We start from the raw sequence: 12,532 nt of genomic DNA on the forward strand, positions 1-12,532 counted from the left end.
TCTGAAGGAAGATTTGGAACCTTCATTCAAGAAAAGACAAAACTGGATTTAGGAAGTGTCAGATTCTGAGGTGTGAAGCAGTCAGGGATGCTGTCATTGCTGGGAAGATGCAGAGTGAGCTACTCCTGCTTGTCATGGATAGACTACTGTACATTCCAAGGAAAGCAAGTGGTGGGGGCAAGCAAGAGAAGAATGGAGGCCTTCTGAAAGTCTGTGAGATTTTTAGAATTTGCTGTCTCAGTTAGGATGGTTATAATCATACAAAGAATTGAAAAAATCAGTCTTATTAAAGTATTTCTGCATAGTTTAAAATTACCCTCTTTTAACCTAGCTTATATAAATACATGCATTTGTGTGTAGATATACATATCGATTATATACTGGATCTCATCTTACAGCTTGAAAAGCTACCGTGTGAACTGTGTTCATCAGAAAACTCCAGGCTAGCTATTAGGCAACCATTGCCTAATAGCCTATTGCTGTTTAACTAATGAAGATTTATGCAAGCCAAAAAAGTTCAAAACCCACCTTCCTAATTCTTCAGGAAGAAAATACATAGCGATTTTTTTTTTGTTCTTGCTTTTAATAAAATTCAAAAGCTAGAAATAGGAAAAATGACAAATTAAGGAAAAAAAAAAGAAGTGTAAAATTCCTCTTCCACCTACTAAAGCACACAATGTACCACCTTCCACAGTATCGAAGATGGGAAAAGGTTATTTCTCAAGCATCTAAACATATTTAACCATTAATCTCTCTCTCTACCTCTCCAAAACAATTCCCAAGTAATTACATTTTTTTCCATTTTTTTGAAAAGCCATTCCTCCCTTTCCTTAGGAAAGCTGGAAAATTCATATTACCTATTACCACTAACGAGCATGCCTTGCTTTAGAGTTGGGATCATAGGTCTTCTTCTCCTGTTAGCTGTTAGTTTAACAACCCTACAGCCATGAAAAAAATTTCACAAACTCTACAAACTCCACTACATTACACAGAGAAGTGGAAAACCATGAGAATTATGTTGGGTGAGAGCAATAGTCATGCACTTATATTCAGGACAACATGGTCCTGTGACTACAATGGGAATACTGATTAACATGTCAGGATGTATAATTGGTCCCAATAAACGAATCCCTGAGGAATTTCTGGAATTTCCAAGTTCACCAGTAAATATATATATATATATATACCTGAAGTCTCTACTTAAGTGCTTCATACCTGAGCATTATTTTCAGCTATAAAGAGCAGTTATAAACAAGTTGACTAAAGACTTTGCTTTAATTCCACAGGTAAATTTAATCTCCTCTAACATCAGGCAGGGATCAGGCAGCTTTCCTCCCCAGCTTGGAAGGTTCCCATCACAGTCAGTGGTGAGAACTTCCTCTGGGCAATGACACAGTCTGCTTGTGACAGGCACCTTAGGCTGGTGGAGTAACACCTAAAGCAACTCAAAACCTCACAGGTTCTCCTAAGCACTTAGTTCTGACTAGATGTCCAGCTGGTAGCAAAAGGCAATTAGGTGATAAAACTCTCACTTGAAATTAATGTGAAGACTCTGGGTTAGTATACTAAAAGGAGAACTAGCAAAGCTTTTAAATTCCCTCTTCTTCTAGCGCTTGTTATTTCAGACTGATAAAGAAGAACAAAAATATGTGAGAATTTTTGCACTTTTATCTCACAGTTCTGTATTAGATACTTTCTTCTTCCACAGTATAGGAACCCATGTGAAGTGAGCAGCAAGAGCAAAAGCAACTGTTATTAAGCAGAGAAGTAACGAGACATTTCAGTGCAGAATATTTGAGAATTTTAAAGACTGCATAGGTTCCCTCTATGTATCTCTCTCTTATCAGTATACATAGAGTTAGTTTGCCCACACTGCATGATGATAACAAGACATCAAAGTATCACTCCTACTCTAGAATGATGGCAATTCAGAAGACAGACTGGAAATTTCACCGTAAATCAAAACTGTTCAAAATGTTCTCCAGACTCTCCTCTTCCAGCAGCAAACAATGATCAGCTTCTGGAGCATTACTTCAGGTGTTCACTGCCACCTATTTAAAGAAATTCAGCATCCTTGACGCTGAAGAAGTTAATAAAATAAAAACTAGAAAAATCCTTATTAGGACCTTTTAGAACTCTCGTTCTTCTGAGTTGGAATGAAAGTTCAAAACTGGATTGATAATTTCAGACAAAATGATTTGGACTGGTTTTAGCTCCTACTGTTACAGAGTATACAAAAGTCAGGTTATCTCAGAAATATTTGATTATTTTAACTTTTAAATGGGAAATCTCTCTCTGTTGAGAGTAGAAAATCTAACTGCTTCTATATGTATGTTAAATTGCCATGCTTTTCAGTAAATTCCAATTGCAAAGATGCAATTAACTGAAATAGTTTTTCCCCCCCCCAGGTAGATCAGTACTTTAAAAGCACATTTCTACCAAGCTTCATTAATTGCTGTTTTGCAGCAGATGATCACATACTAACTGTTGTAGGACTTGCACAGGAGAATGTGTTTGTAACAGTTGTCCATTCACTTTCAATCTTATTTTCCCCAGTGTAATTTCATTGACTTTTCTCCATGAAAAGTTTTGCCCCATAAATGCTAGCTGTGATTATACTTGAATTCTACCTTAACTAGCAAACACAAAGCTAGGTAGCATCTAAAAAGGATTATTTTAATAAATAAAAGTCTAAAACAGTAGGTCAAAATCATCTTTCACTTATACTGAGATAAATCCCGAGCAGAGAGTAGGCTTCACTAGTCATGCCAGGTTTCTTTTTGTGTGAAGTATTTTTGTGACAGTAAAATTTTTCCCATATACCCACATTCCTCAGGATAAGCTGTTACTACAGCAGGCCATATCAAAGCTTTCACAGCTGAAAATATTAGGAAAGTGTCACAAACAAACCATTTGTAATGGATGAGTTGTCCCTATATGGCAAACATCCAGAAATAAGATATCCTTCTGTCAAAGGAGCTGAGTTCCCAGACATAACAGCAGTTATTGCTCAAATGCTGGAGACATGAGTTATTTAATGACTAATCACCAGATTATAACATAAGTTACACAGCAAAAAGCTTTCCTTTTTCATGAAGTCACCCCAGGTTAGTCCCACTGGCAGAGATACTATTTATTTTAAACTCAACCAAAACAACAATTTTCTGTTTCCCACACATTTTCATTCTCCAATATGTTGCAAAATTCTGAATTCAAATCATATTATTGCCTCATAGAATCATTTAAAAGAAAGTATAGGTTTGTAAGAGCTGATTAATAGACATTGAGGATTCCTGGCATCTTGGAGAAAACCACGATGAAATAGCAACCAAAAGAGACACACCACTCAGTGTATCTGTAGAAGTGAACTAACAGGACACTGAAAAGCTTACAGAATGGATTTTTGCAAAAACCGAAGGCAACTGTATTTTAGTTTAGTTACAGTTTACTCCATATAGTGAAAATTGGTACAGTTGACAAAACATGTCTGTTCCTCAAAATCCTTCAGCAATTTGAGATGTATTACTCCATATTCTTTTGATTTTTCTTTTTTACTATTCCTCAGAAAATTCAGATTTTAATAAAGGAAAAAGCATTTAAAATTCCTATTTCAGCTATTATGTACTGCTTTCAAAAAGCTACTTGCATATGCTAAGTGGAATACTAAAAATGGACCAGTACAATGCAAAGTTTGTTTAAAACTTTCTGAGAAATTATTTTCTGGTAGGGTTGAGAGAGCTATTAATTGTCAATTCAGTATTGCTTTTGATTTCCTTAGACTAGATTTAGCAATAGAACTGAATGAATCAAGGCACATGGGAAGATATCTGCAACATAAGCCTCCCAGGCTTTTATGTTTAGATCAAAGGGTATTGATTTACTATTCTGAGGATGAAAACAGTGGTGAAGAAAGCCAGGCAGCTTTAAGTAAAGTGCTGAGAACACTGACAGATCTGATTTTAGCTACGAGTTCCATCAAATAAAAACAAGGCCAATGGCCTTGTCATAAACATGCCTTCCTTTCCCCAGCCTGGTTCTAACACTAGCAACTATGTTAATGCAAACAAAGTAAAATAAAGCTATGCAGAGAAAAAAACCAAACAACTTCTGTGTCCCAGGTCAATCACAGAATGAATGCAAGTGAGAAGCTGGAAGACCCCAAGAGAAACAGCAGTAAAAATTGGTGTAAGAAAAGACCAATCTCCACTGTACAGAACAGTGCCTGTTCTGCTGCCTCAGCAATGAGGGAACACACATCCTTCCTTTTAAAGATGCAGTCCAGAGGCAGGGGGACAGCCAGTACTAAAAGCTCTGCAGATCACATCTATGCTTTGTTTTGATTTAGGGTGAGTAGTTATGTTTTTAATCTTCTAGCCATTTTTAGTGTTACCATTCCTAAGTGTCATTTTACCAACAGAGAGAAAAGCTTTCTGAAGAAAAGTGGAATTATTTTTCTTTTTTTGTGACTATCAATTTAATATCATTCACACAGGTGCAAAATCCTCCATTCTGTTAGTCAGCTGATGTTCTGATTTTCTTTTTTAAACCTCATTAAGGCAGCAACAAAGTCCATAATCCTAAATACATTAATACTAAACAAGAAGAAGCAAACAGTGCAGCAGCTGTTACATTTGCCCTGGGAGGTGGCAGAACACGGTGGAGACTGTAAAGCAGAACAGCAGGGGTAGGAGAAAGTGATTGTTTAATAGCACGACAATACAGCTTTGTTTTCAGAAATGGCACTAAGACAATAAATAGAAATTGATTTAAATACACTCAGTGCAATCCCTAAACTTAAGCAAGAACTTCAGCAGAATAGTATTATTTCTTCATAAATCTAAGACTGAATGGATATGGGGAGTACATATAACTAAACTTTGGAGCTCTTAGACAATGGTATTTCAGCTGGATGCTCACATAGTAGTATAGTTCTTCTTATTCCTACTAAATCCAAACAAAAAGTATTTTTTTCTTGTCATCACTGTCTGAAAAATAGCAGGTCTTTAATCAGAAAGTGGGTATACTGACTTTATTTTATGAAAATCAAGGCAAAAAAATATTAGCTTTCATCCACGAGAATATTTTTGGTAGACCATTAAATGTTAGTAAAAGTTTTTTTCTAAAATGACTAAAAGTAAAAAATGGATTAATGTCTTTGTTTATAATGAATTCACATAACCACATTTTCATTCCTTGTCCTCAGTATTCATTTATTTGTCACTTGGGCTTCACGAAGAACCAAGTAATTGCTAATAATAAATTTAACCTGACCAAGCACAGACATCACCAGCTTTTGTACCTTCTTACAGAAGGTTCTTTTCTTCTCAGTGGCATGGTTTTTTCAGGGAGATAGTCTCTTGAGCAAACCTGTTACCACGTACTTCACTGAACCTGATAGAAATAATAACACACAATTTCTCAAGCAACAATGCCCATCATCAGTTCAAAGCTCAGAGGACATGAAAGCATCTCGATAGCTAGCTGAGATACACCACTGCCCCAGAGAGCCCAAAAAACTGCTCTACAGAGAGCACATGTGCAGAGGGAGGATATCTGAATTCCCCCTTAAAACCCAGGGCAGAAGTGCTGCTTTAGTCATTTAGATCAATGACACAGTTACTGGATCACATCTCAGGGCCCCATATGGTCTCCCCAGACAGTTCTATCTGCACCACATTTTTTCCTATATATAAAAGCAGTCTTCCTCATCAAGCCATACGATCTCTTGCCCCCTCTACATCCAGTGAGCATAAAGACTTTGTACCAACCTTCCATCTCAAGGTAAAATCACTCTGTACATATCCTGGGATAAGACATAAAAAAATACAGAGAGCAATCCTAAGACATAAAAATATCACAGAAAATATATTAAATGCATTGTAGGGTCCAAGGGTTTAAAATTGTATGGTTCCCTGTCCTATTTGAACATTTCAGGAGATTAAAAGAAAGCATGGTAGGTCATGGATAGGGCTCAGGAACCTCCAATTCCAATACCTCTTCTGTCACTGAATTTCCCTCAGAATGAATGCATAAGCTTAAACTGGGACCGTGAACATGTACACTAGCAAAAGAGGAAGGCATAAAAATAAGAGCAATGTACAGAGGAAAGGGATGTCAATAAACAAATCAAATTACTCTCACAATATTGCAGTGACAGCAACTATCCAACAATATTTAGCGCGTTGCTTTTTAAAAATTAATTACTGCGCTGTGAATTGTTAAATTATTTCATTTAATCATTTAGAGTTATCTGAACAGCACCCTGCAGAACAGACTTCACAGTAAAGTAGAGGCCAGTCTGATTCATGTGTAGACATGGGAAATAGAATTAATACCCTTTGGCAGGCTGGAGGGAGTGGGCAGAAAAAGGAAAACGTGCCAACAATAAAAAAGAGGATCTTTTTTGTTACAAACACAGTATCTTAGGTAAATATTAAGCAATTTTTTTCATTTATGTGCTATTTTTCCTAATATGAAAGATAATGGTCCTGGGTTAGGGGAAAAAAATTGCATTAACTGAATCGATTGTTTTTCTAAGCACTTGCAAAGTGCAAGTGATGCAAAAAGAGCAAAAGTGGCACAGAAAGGGATTTTATCTTTATCCATCAATTCCAATGAATTTTACAGTCATTTTTGTAAATACAAGTACACTGACAAATTTTTTCATGGCACTGTTTCTCTCTAGAAAAATCAGAAATAAGAAATGTGAGGTGTTTCAGTAAATCCCATGACCGTCCATAGCAGGAAGCGAGAAATAGGATTGATCAATCAGAACCTGTTTTTAATCAGAGTCAGTTTTTAATCAGAACCTGACTTAGTGCATTGTTGCACTTATTGCAACAAGTGTTAGGCAATTCTGCTATTAAAGCAGGCTTTGTTGCAATTTTATCATTTCAATATTATAGATTAATGATTATTCTTTTTGATAGTATTACAGACATATAAAATGACACTTCTGTTATCAAGCACAATCCGTTTCACCTTGGAAAACAACCACTTTCCAGAAAGGGACAACTGAAGAGAAACTTGCTTTGACTACTGAGGGATGACTGAAGCTCAGAGAGGTGAACAGCTGCACTAATTAAAAGTTATTGTACTTAATATATTGCAATTTTATTTCAAGAATAATCTAGTTCTTAAATGTACTTATTTATTTCATCTACTTAGGTCAACAAATAGGAAGTCTAAGCTCAGCATGATTAAGAAGAAAAAAATAAATTTATAACAAAATACAATCCATATTGTCTTACAACCACTAAATTTATAACTATTTTCTAATTTAGATTTTATACAAAGAAGGACCAAAGACTGGAAGATGCTATAGAAAATACTTTTTCAAAGACATATAGAATACTAATCATTTCATGACAGCATAATAATAGCACCCATAAAATATTTAAATACACAAGTATCTTTTGTAGAACAACATCCATAAATAGGATTGGCATTAAAGTGACAAAAGAAAAATGTAAGCAAAATAATTCATGCAAAGAATTTGAAATACTGAATTTGCTGAAAACATTATCTTTGCAAACTGTATTGACACATGCAAAGGTAGGAAAAATTTATTTAAGAAGAGGACACAGTTTGGAGACTATTACATCACAAATATTATTTTAATGACATTTTATCCAGTCTCTACCAGAAAAACTAGTCATCACATATGAAACTGTTTGACAAACAGAGCTTCCTGAGTAGAGAAGAATGCAAGGCATCTTTGTAAAGGCCTTCTGAAACAGCTCACTGAAGTCATCCAAATAAGAACGCTCTGCTGTGACCTCAGTGACTGAAATATTATAGTTTGCAACTATTTTTCACCAATAGCCATTTAAAAGACTAAAACCTACATTCACAGTATTTGTTAATGCAAGAGGTCCTGCTTTCTACAGCAACCCAACCTCACCAAAATAGAGCCTAAAATACCAGCATATTAGTTGGCCCATGGAGCCTTCAAAGACATTTTTAGATCTCAACCATCACTATACACTTGTAAAAGAAGCTTGTAGAAAAGCTCTCACAAAGACTGCCAAAGACTACACAAATCACATTAAATAATTTCCTGTTTAAGCTACAAATCTAATGCTTAAATTACCTATAAACCATTAGCCTGAATAATCTCAGGGGAATGTAATTACATATACAAAGTCTTTCATCTCAATTAGACTGAATATAGAAACAGTAAGTAGTGAATAACTTTTCATAAACAAAAATCTGCTGCCATTAAAGAGATCAAGATTTGTTATTGTTACACACTGGGGCAAAGAAATAATTACAAAACGAAGATTCATCTAACCAGGATTCAGCAGCATTCAGACTTTGAATGTTTAACTCATAATGGGTCTGCAGGGCAATCACAGTAATGGAATCAGAAACAGATCCAAACGTCTCCATGAATCATAAGCTGGTCTAGATTTCACTAAAGCAAATTTAAGTAGCTAAGAAATCAGCACATACTATGAGAAGAGGAACCAGTTGTCATCTGGCTTCAGGGCTGCCCAGGCATACAGCCACTTTCTCATCACACAGCCCTCATCCTTACTGAGAAACCCACTCTGGCTTGGAACCACGTAACATCCCATTAGTGCTGTAAAGGAATACTGAGTCACCTTCATTGCACAGAGAATGAAACTAACTGCTTTTCAGAATAATCTCACATTTCCAGAATAATCTCACAAAAAAAGAAAGATCATTCCCTTTTTAATGGCAAATTAATCAAGTTTTCTGAATAAATATTTCAGTACAAGCAGTGCTTAACTCTCTTATAGGCAGAAACACTGAGATCCTCTACATGAATATGCATTTTGTAGAGGGCTCAGTAAAACTTCGAAACAAGGAGTTAGCATTGCCTTGAAAAAATATTTAACATGATATACTCTTCCTATTTTTACAGTAAAGAGGCAAGAATCTTCATCTCCAGATGCTGCAATGTTTCATTTGTATTAACATGCCCCCAATGAAGCAGAAAAATTCCTAACCAATATTAAGGAGTTGCTAATGTATCAAGGATATTAATTAAATACAGTATGAATGTGCTGTGAGACCTAGTTACAAGAAAGGATAACAATAATCAACACTGCTTCTCTCCATTCCCACTTTTCTGCCAGAAAATGTCCTCCCCATTTGCTAACCCACTCTTCTACTCTATTGTTATGACACTTTCATCCAGCAGCTTGTTGTGCTTAGAACAAAATTCAGTAGAAGACAAAAAGCAGTTGCAACGAAGCATCATCTGCAATTTGGGTTTCCCTTAATTACAGCTACAGAAAGACAAGAAGTTGTCTATGAAATAAATGAAATTTTCTCTCCTCAACCCAAAATGACTTCCAGCCTTTCTATTACCTTGCCTGCAGTCTGGCTTGATGGAAGCTAATGATTCATGATAAGACAATGAAGCCCAAATAATGGATTTTTCAAACTTCGAAAAACTTCAGTACTGGGCTCTGTTCCCTGCACTTTTTTGGTCATCTCTAGTTATGCTCTCCCAATAAAGCTGCACAGTTAGGCAACAATTTCACAGAAGTACTAAAGTATGTGTTTAATGCATTTCTAAATCAATGCTTTATACCATGCTCAATCACTCTGACTTCTGAGTGATTCACAGCAGAATTTTACCACTTTTACTTACAATTAATGCTCTGAAAGTGTGACTGAGCCTAAAGTTTTTCCTCATTCCTCCAGCATCATCTCAGGCTCTCTCTATTCAATTTCCACACATCAAAGGGATTCTGAATGATAACTAAAGTTTTTGCTCTCCAGATAACCAGTACTAAATTCTGCTTTAAAGATGGCTGAAAATATTGCACGCTCAGTAACAATAAAATAAGAAAATGTGTTAGTTTTCTGCTGTAGTTGTTGTCTTACATGACCTATCCTCCATAATTCAGAGTGACACAGAAACTATGAACACTTTCAGAATTACCAGAAGCATTTGGATATATTTAACTGGTGTTTCCCCAAAGAATTTTCCTGTTTCTGGAAATAGCTCAGACCTTTGGAAGGAAATTCAGTGAGATCCTAGAAGTGGACAAAAATAAGTTAAACTCTATTCACATATACATTATGTTTTAGGAGTTAAATAACATATTCTATAACTTATAAATTTAATTAATTTATCATCAATTACCTTATTGACTGCTTTCTATTCTTAAAAATTCCTTTTTATCTGCATTTTAATGCTGCATTTTTTTCTCCCCATAACTACGATTCCAGGCTCCGGCCTGCAGTTAGTCAGGTAATGTTTTCTCTTTCATGCCCTTTCAAAAAAAAACAAACCCTCTTTTTATTGTCTGTGCATTACAACCCTAAGGCAAGAGTATTCTCAAGTTGACATATAAAATTTCGAGTGTCTTCTAAAAGCTTTGAATGGTTTTTCCATTATTGTAGCCTCAAATCATGGCTTTGTTAAAAAATTGTTATTAGATCAAGCAATTAATATCTCCATATGACCATTTGCTTCCAGTAATCATTTGTGTCTGATTCATTAAATATAAGATTTAATTTTTGTACTACATAGAAAGATGTAATGATTTGATTTTTGGTATTATATTATGTACATACTTCTACTACATTGCAGGTTTCAAAATTATTAACAAATATAACTTGATAACATTCATGGCATGGGAATACAAAACTATCACAAGCATTGCTGCAATGTCACATTCATTTTCCATCCTGTAATAAGTGAGCTTTAAAGAATCCTCAATCTGTTTTGCTCAGAAAATATTAAAAAGAGCGAAATTGCTCTCTATGAAATGTTTCAGCTTGAATGTGAAGTAAAACATATATCAGTAGTAGCATTACTTTTTCCAAAATTAAGCTTCTAGCAATCAAAACTGAAGCTTTTTAAAAATCACTATGAAGTAAGATACTTCATGTACCAGGGGTATTCCTATAGATTTCCATGTCTTTAGGCCATAGGCATCTGCTGATGTCCCAGAACAACCTGGATTTGAATAATCTTTGCAGTTTTGTAACTCCCAAAGGAACTGGTGACTGTTGCAATTTCTTGAGAAGACTGCCAGGAGAATTTGTAACACACAATTCAGGAAAACGAGTTAGGTACCCGAGCTAAAAGAATGACCTTCCTTGGCTTCTACACTTTCTCAAAGAAAAACATTATCTCCCCTAAAAGACTCAGAGAAGTAGCCTCATTTAAAATGTTCTGACTCATGCTCTGGAGAAGACTATTTGTCTCAATCAGCTCTCAAGAAAAGTACCTTATGAGTTGTTCTGATTGCATTTTGAGGCATAAAAACTACAAACTTGCACTCCTTTTACAGAATAACATGGCAGGTTTTGCAAAAGCTTTATGTTACAGATTTCTTCATTAAAAACAAAAAAACCAAAACAAACAATCAAAAATAGAAACATGAAATTCCTAGACAGTCAAAATCTCCAACTGAAAAGAAAAAAAACAAAACAACAAAAAACCATGAAAATCTAAGTAGAAAAACATAAATATTGATAGATGCCCATACAGAAAGCCATAATTTTATATTACATAAAGACCTTCCAACTTTTCATATGACTCTCTTGAAACAGTAATAAAGAGAAACAAGAAGATATTATTCAGGCTGGTCCTGTATTAGTTTTAATTAACTTGATTCAGGAAAAGGTAGTTTATTATCATCCATGTGGCATCTTTCAATCCAACACTCTCTTAAAGACAATCAAATTACCCCAAACCTTCTTCTCGGTGACTGCTAATTACAGGTTTCCTTTCAAATGTGGCTGAGGGCAAGAGGCTGATGAGTAATTCAGTGATGCTGAGAGCTGCCCACAAACACAGACATTTTTTATGGCTTTTATCATGAGATCTGAGACACACAGACCATGAAAATTAATTAAATAAATGGAATCCAAGAAGTAAGGTACTGAAGAACTAGGTATGCAAGCTAAAGCTACATTAAAAGCTTCTAGCAGGAAAAATGAATTACTCCGTAAAAGTCTCACTGGACCTATTCTAGAATAATTTCAGTATGATAACTTTACATATTCATAAATTCAAAAAAAATGCAATCTGCAATGAAGAGAATGGAAAAATTGAATCACTTTTCCTTATCAGTGTCTCACAGTCTGTTCTATATGAACCTGATGAAATCTACGCTGCAGTGTGTGCCTGCTCTACAGGAATGACTGCAGCTGTGAAAAAAATTGTTTCAAATATTCAGTGATTTCAAACATTCAGTGATTCAGGTTGTCCTTTAAGCAAAAAAACATAAACTACATGCCAGAACAGCAACCATATTATTTAAAAATTTCATTTCCATAAAGTTCCATTAAGTATCTTCTCCCAATTTTGTCCTTTCTTCCCAAAACTCCAAACCAATAACTTAAAAAGACTTTGCTAAACTACAAGACATTAGTAATTACCTAACACAAGAAAGATTAAGAACATGCCTGCCAATAACAACATAAAAACAGACTCTTCAAAAAGCCCCATTTCCATTTCTGAGACTTAAAGAATCATGACACTCTTTCCCTAACAACAGAGTGCCAAATAGTAAAGAAATGAGTTATTACAAAAATAAAT

The sequence above is a fragment of the Pseudopipra pipra genome, chromosome 9 (genome assembly GCF_036250125.1).
Source record: "Pseudopipra pipra isolate bDixPip1 chromosome 9, bDixPip1.hap1, whole genome shotgun sequence".
In the NCBI taxonomy this organism is placed as follows: Eukaryota; Metazoa; Chordata; class Aves; order Passeriformes; family Pipridae; genus Pseudopipra; species Pseudopipra pipra.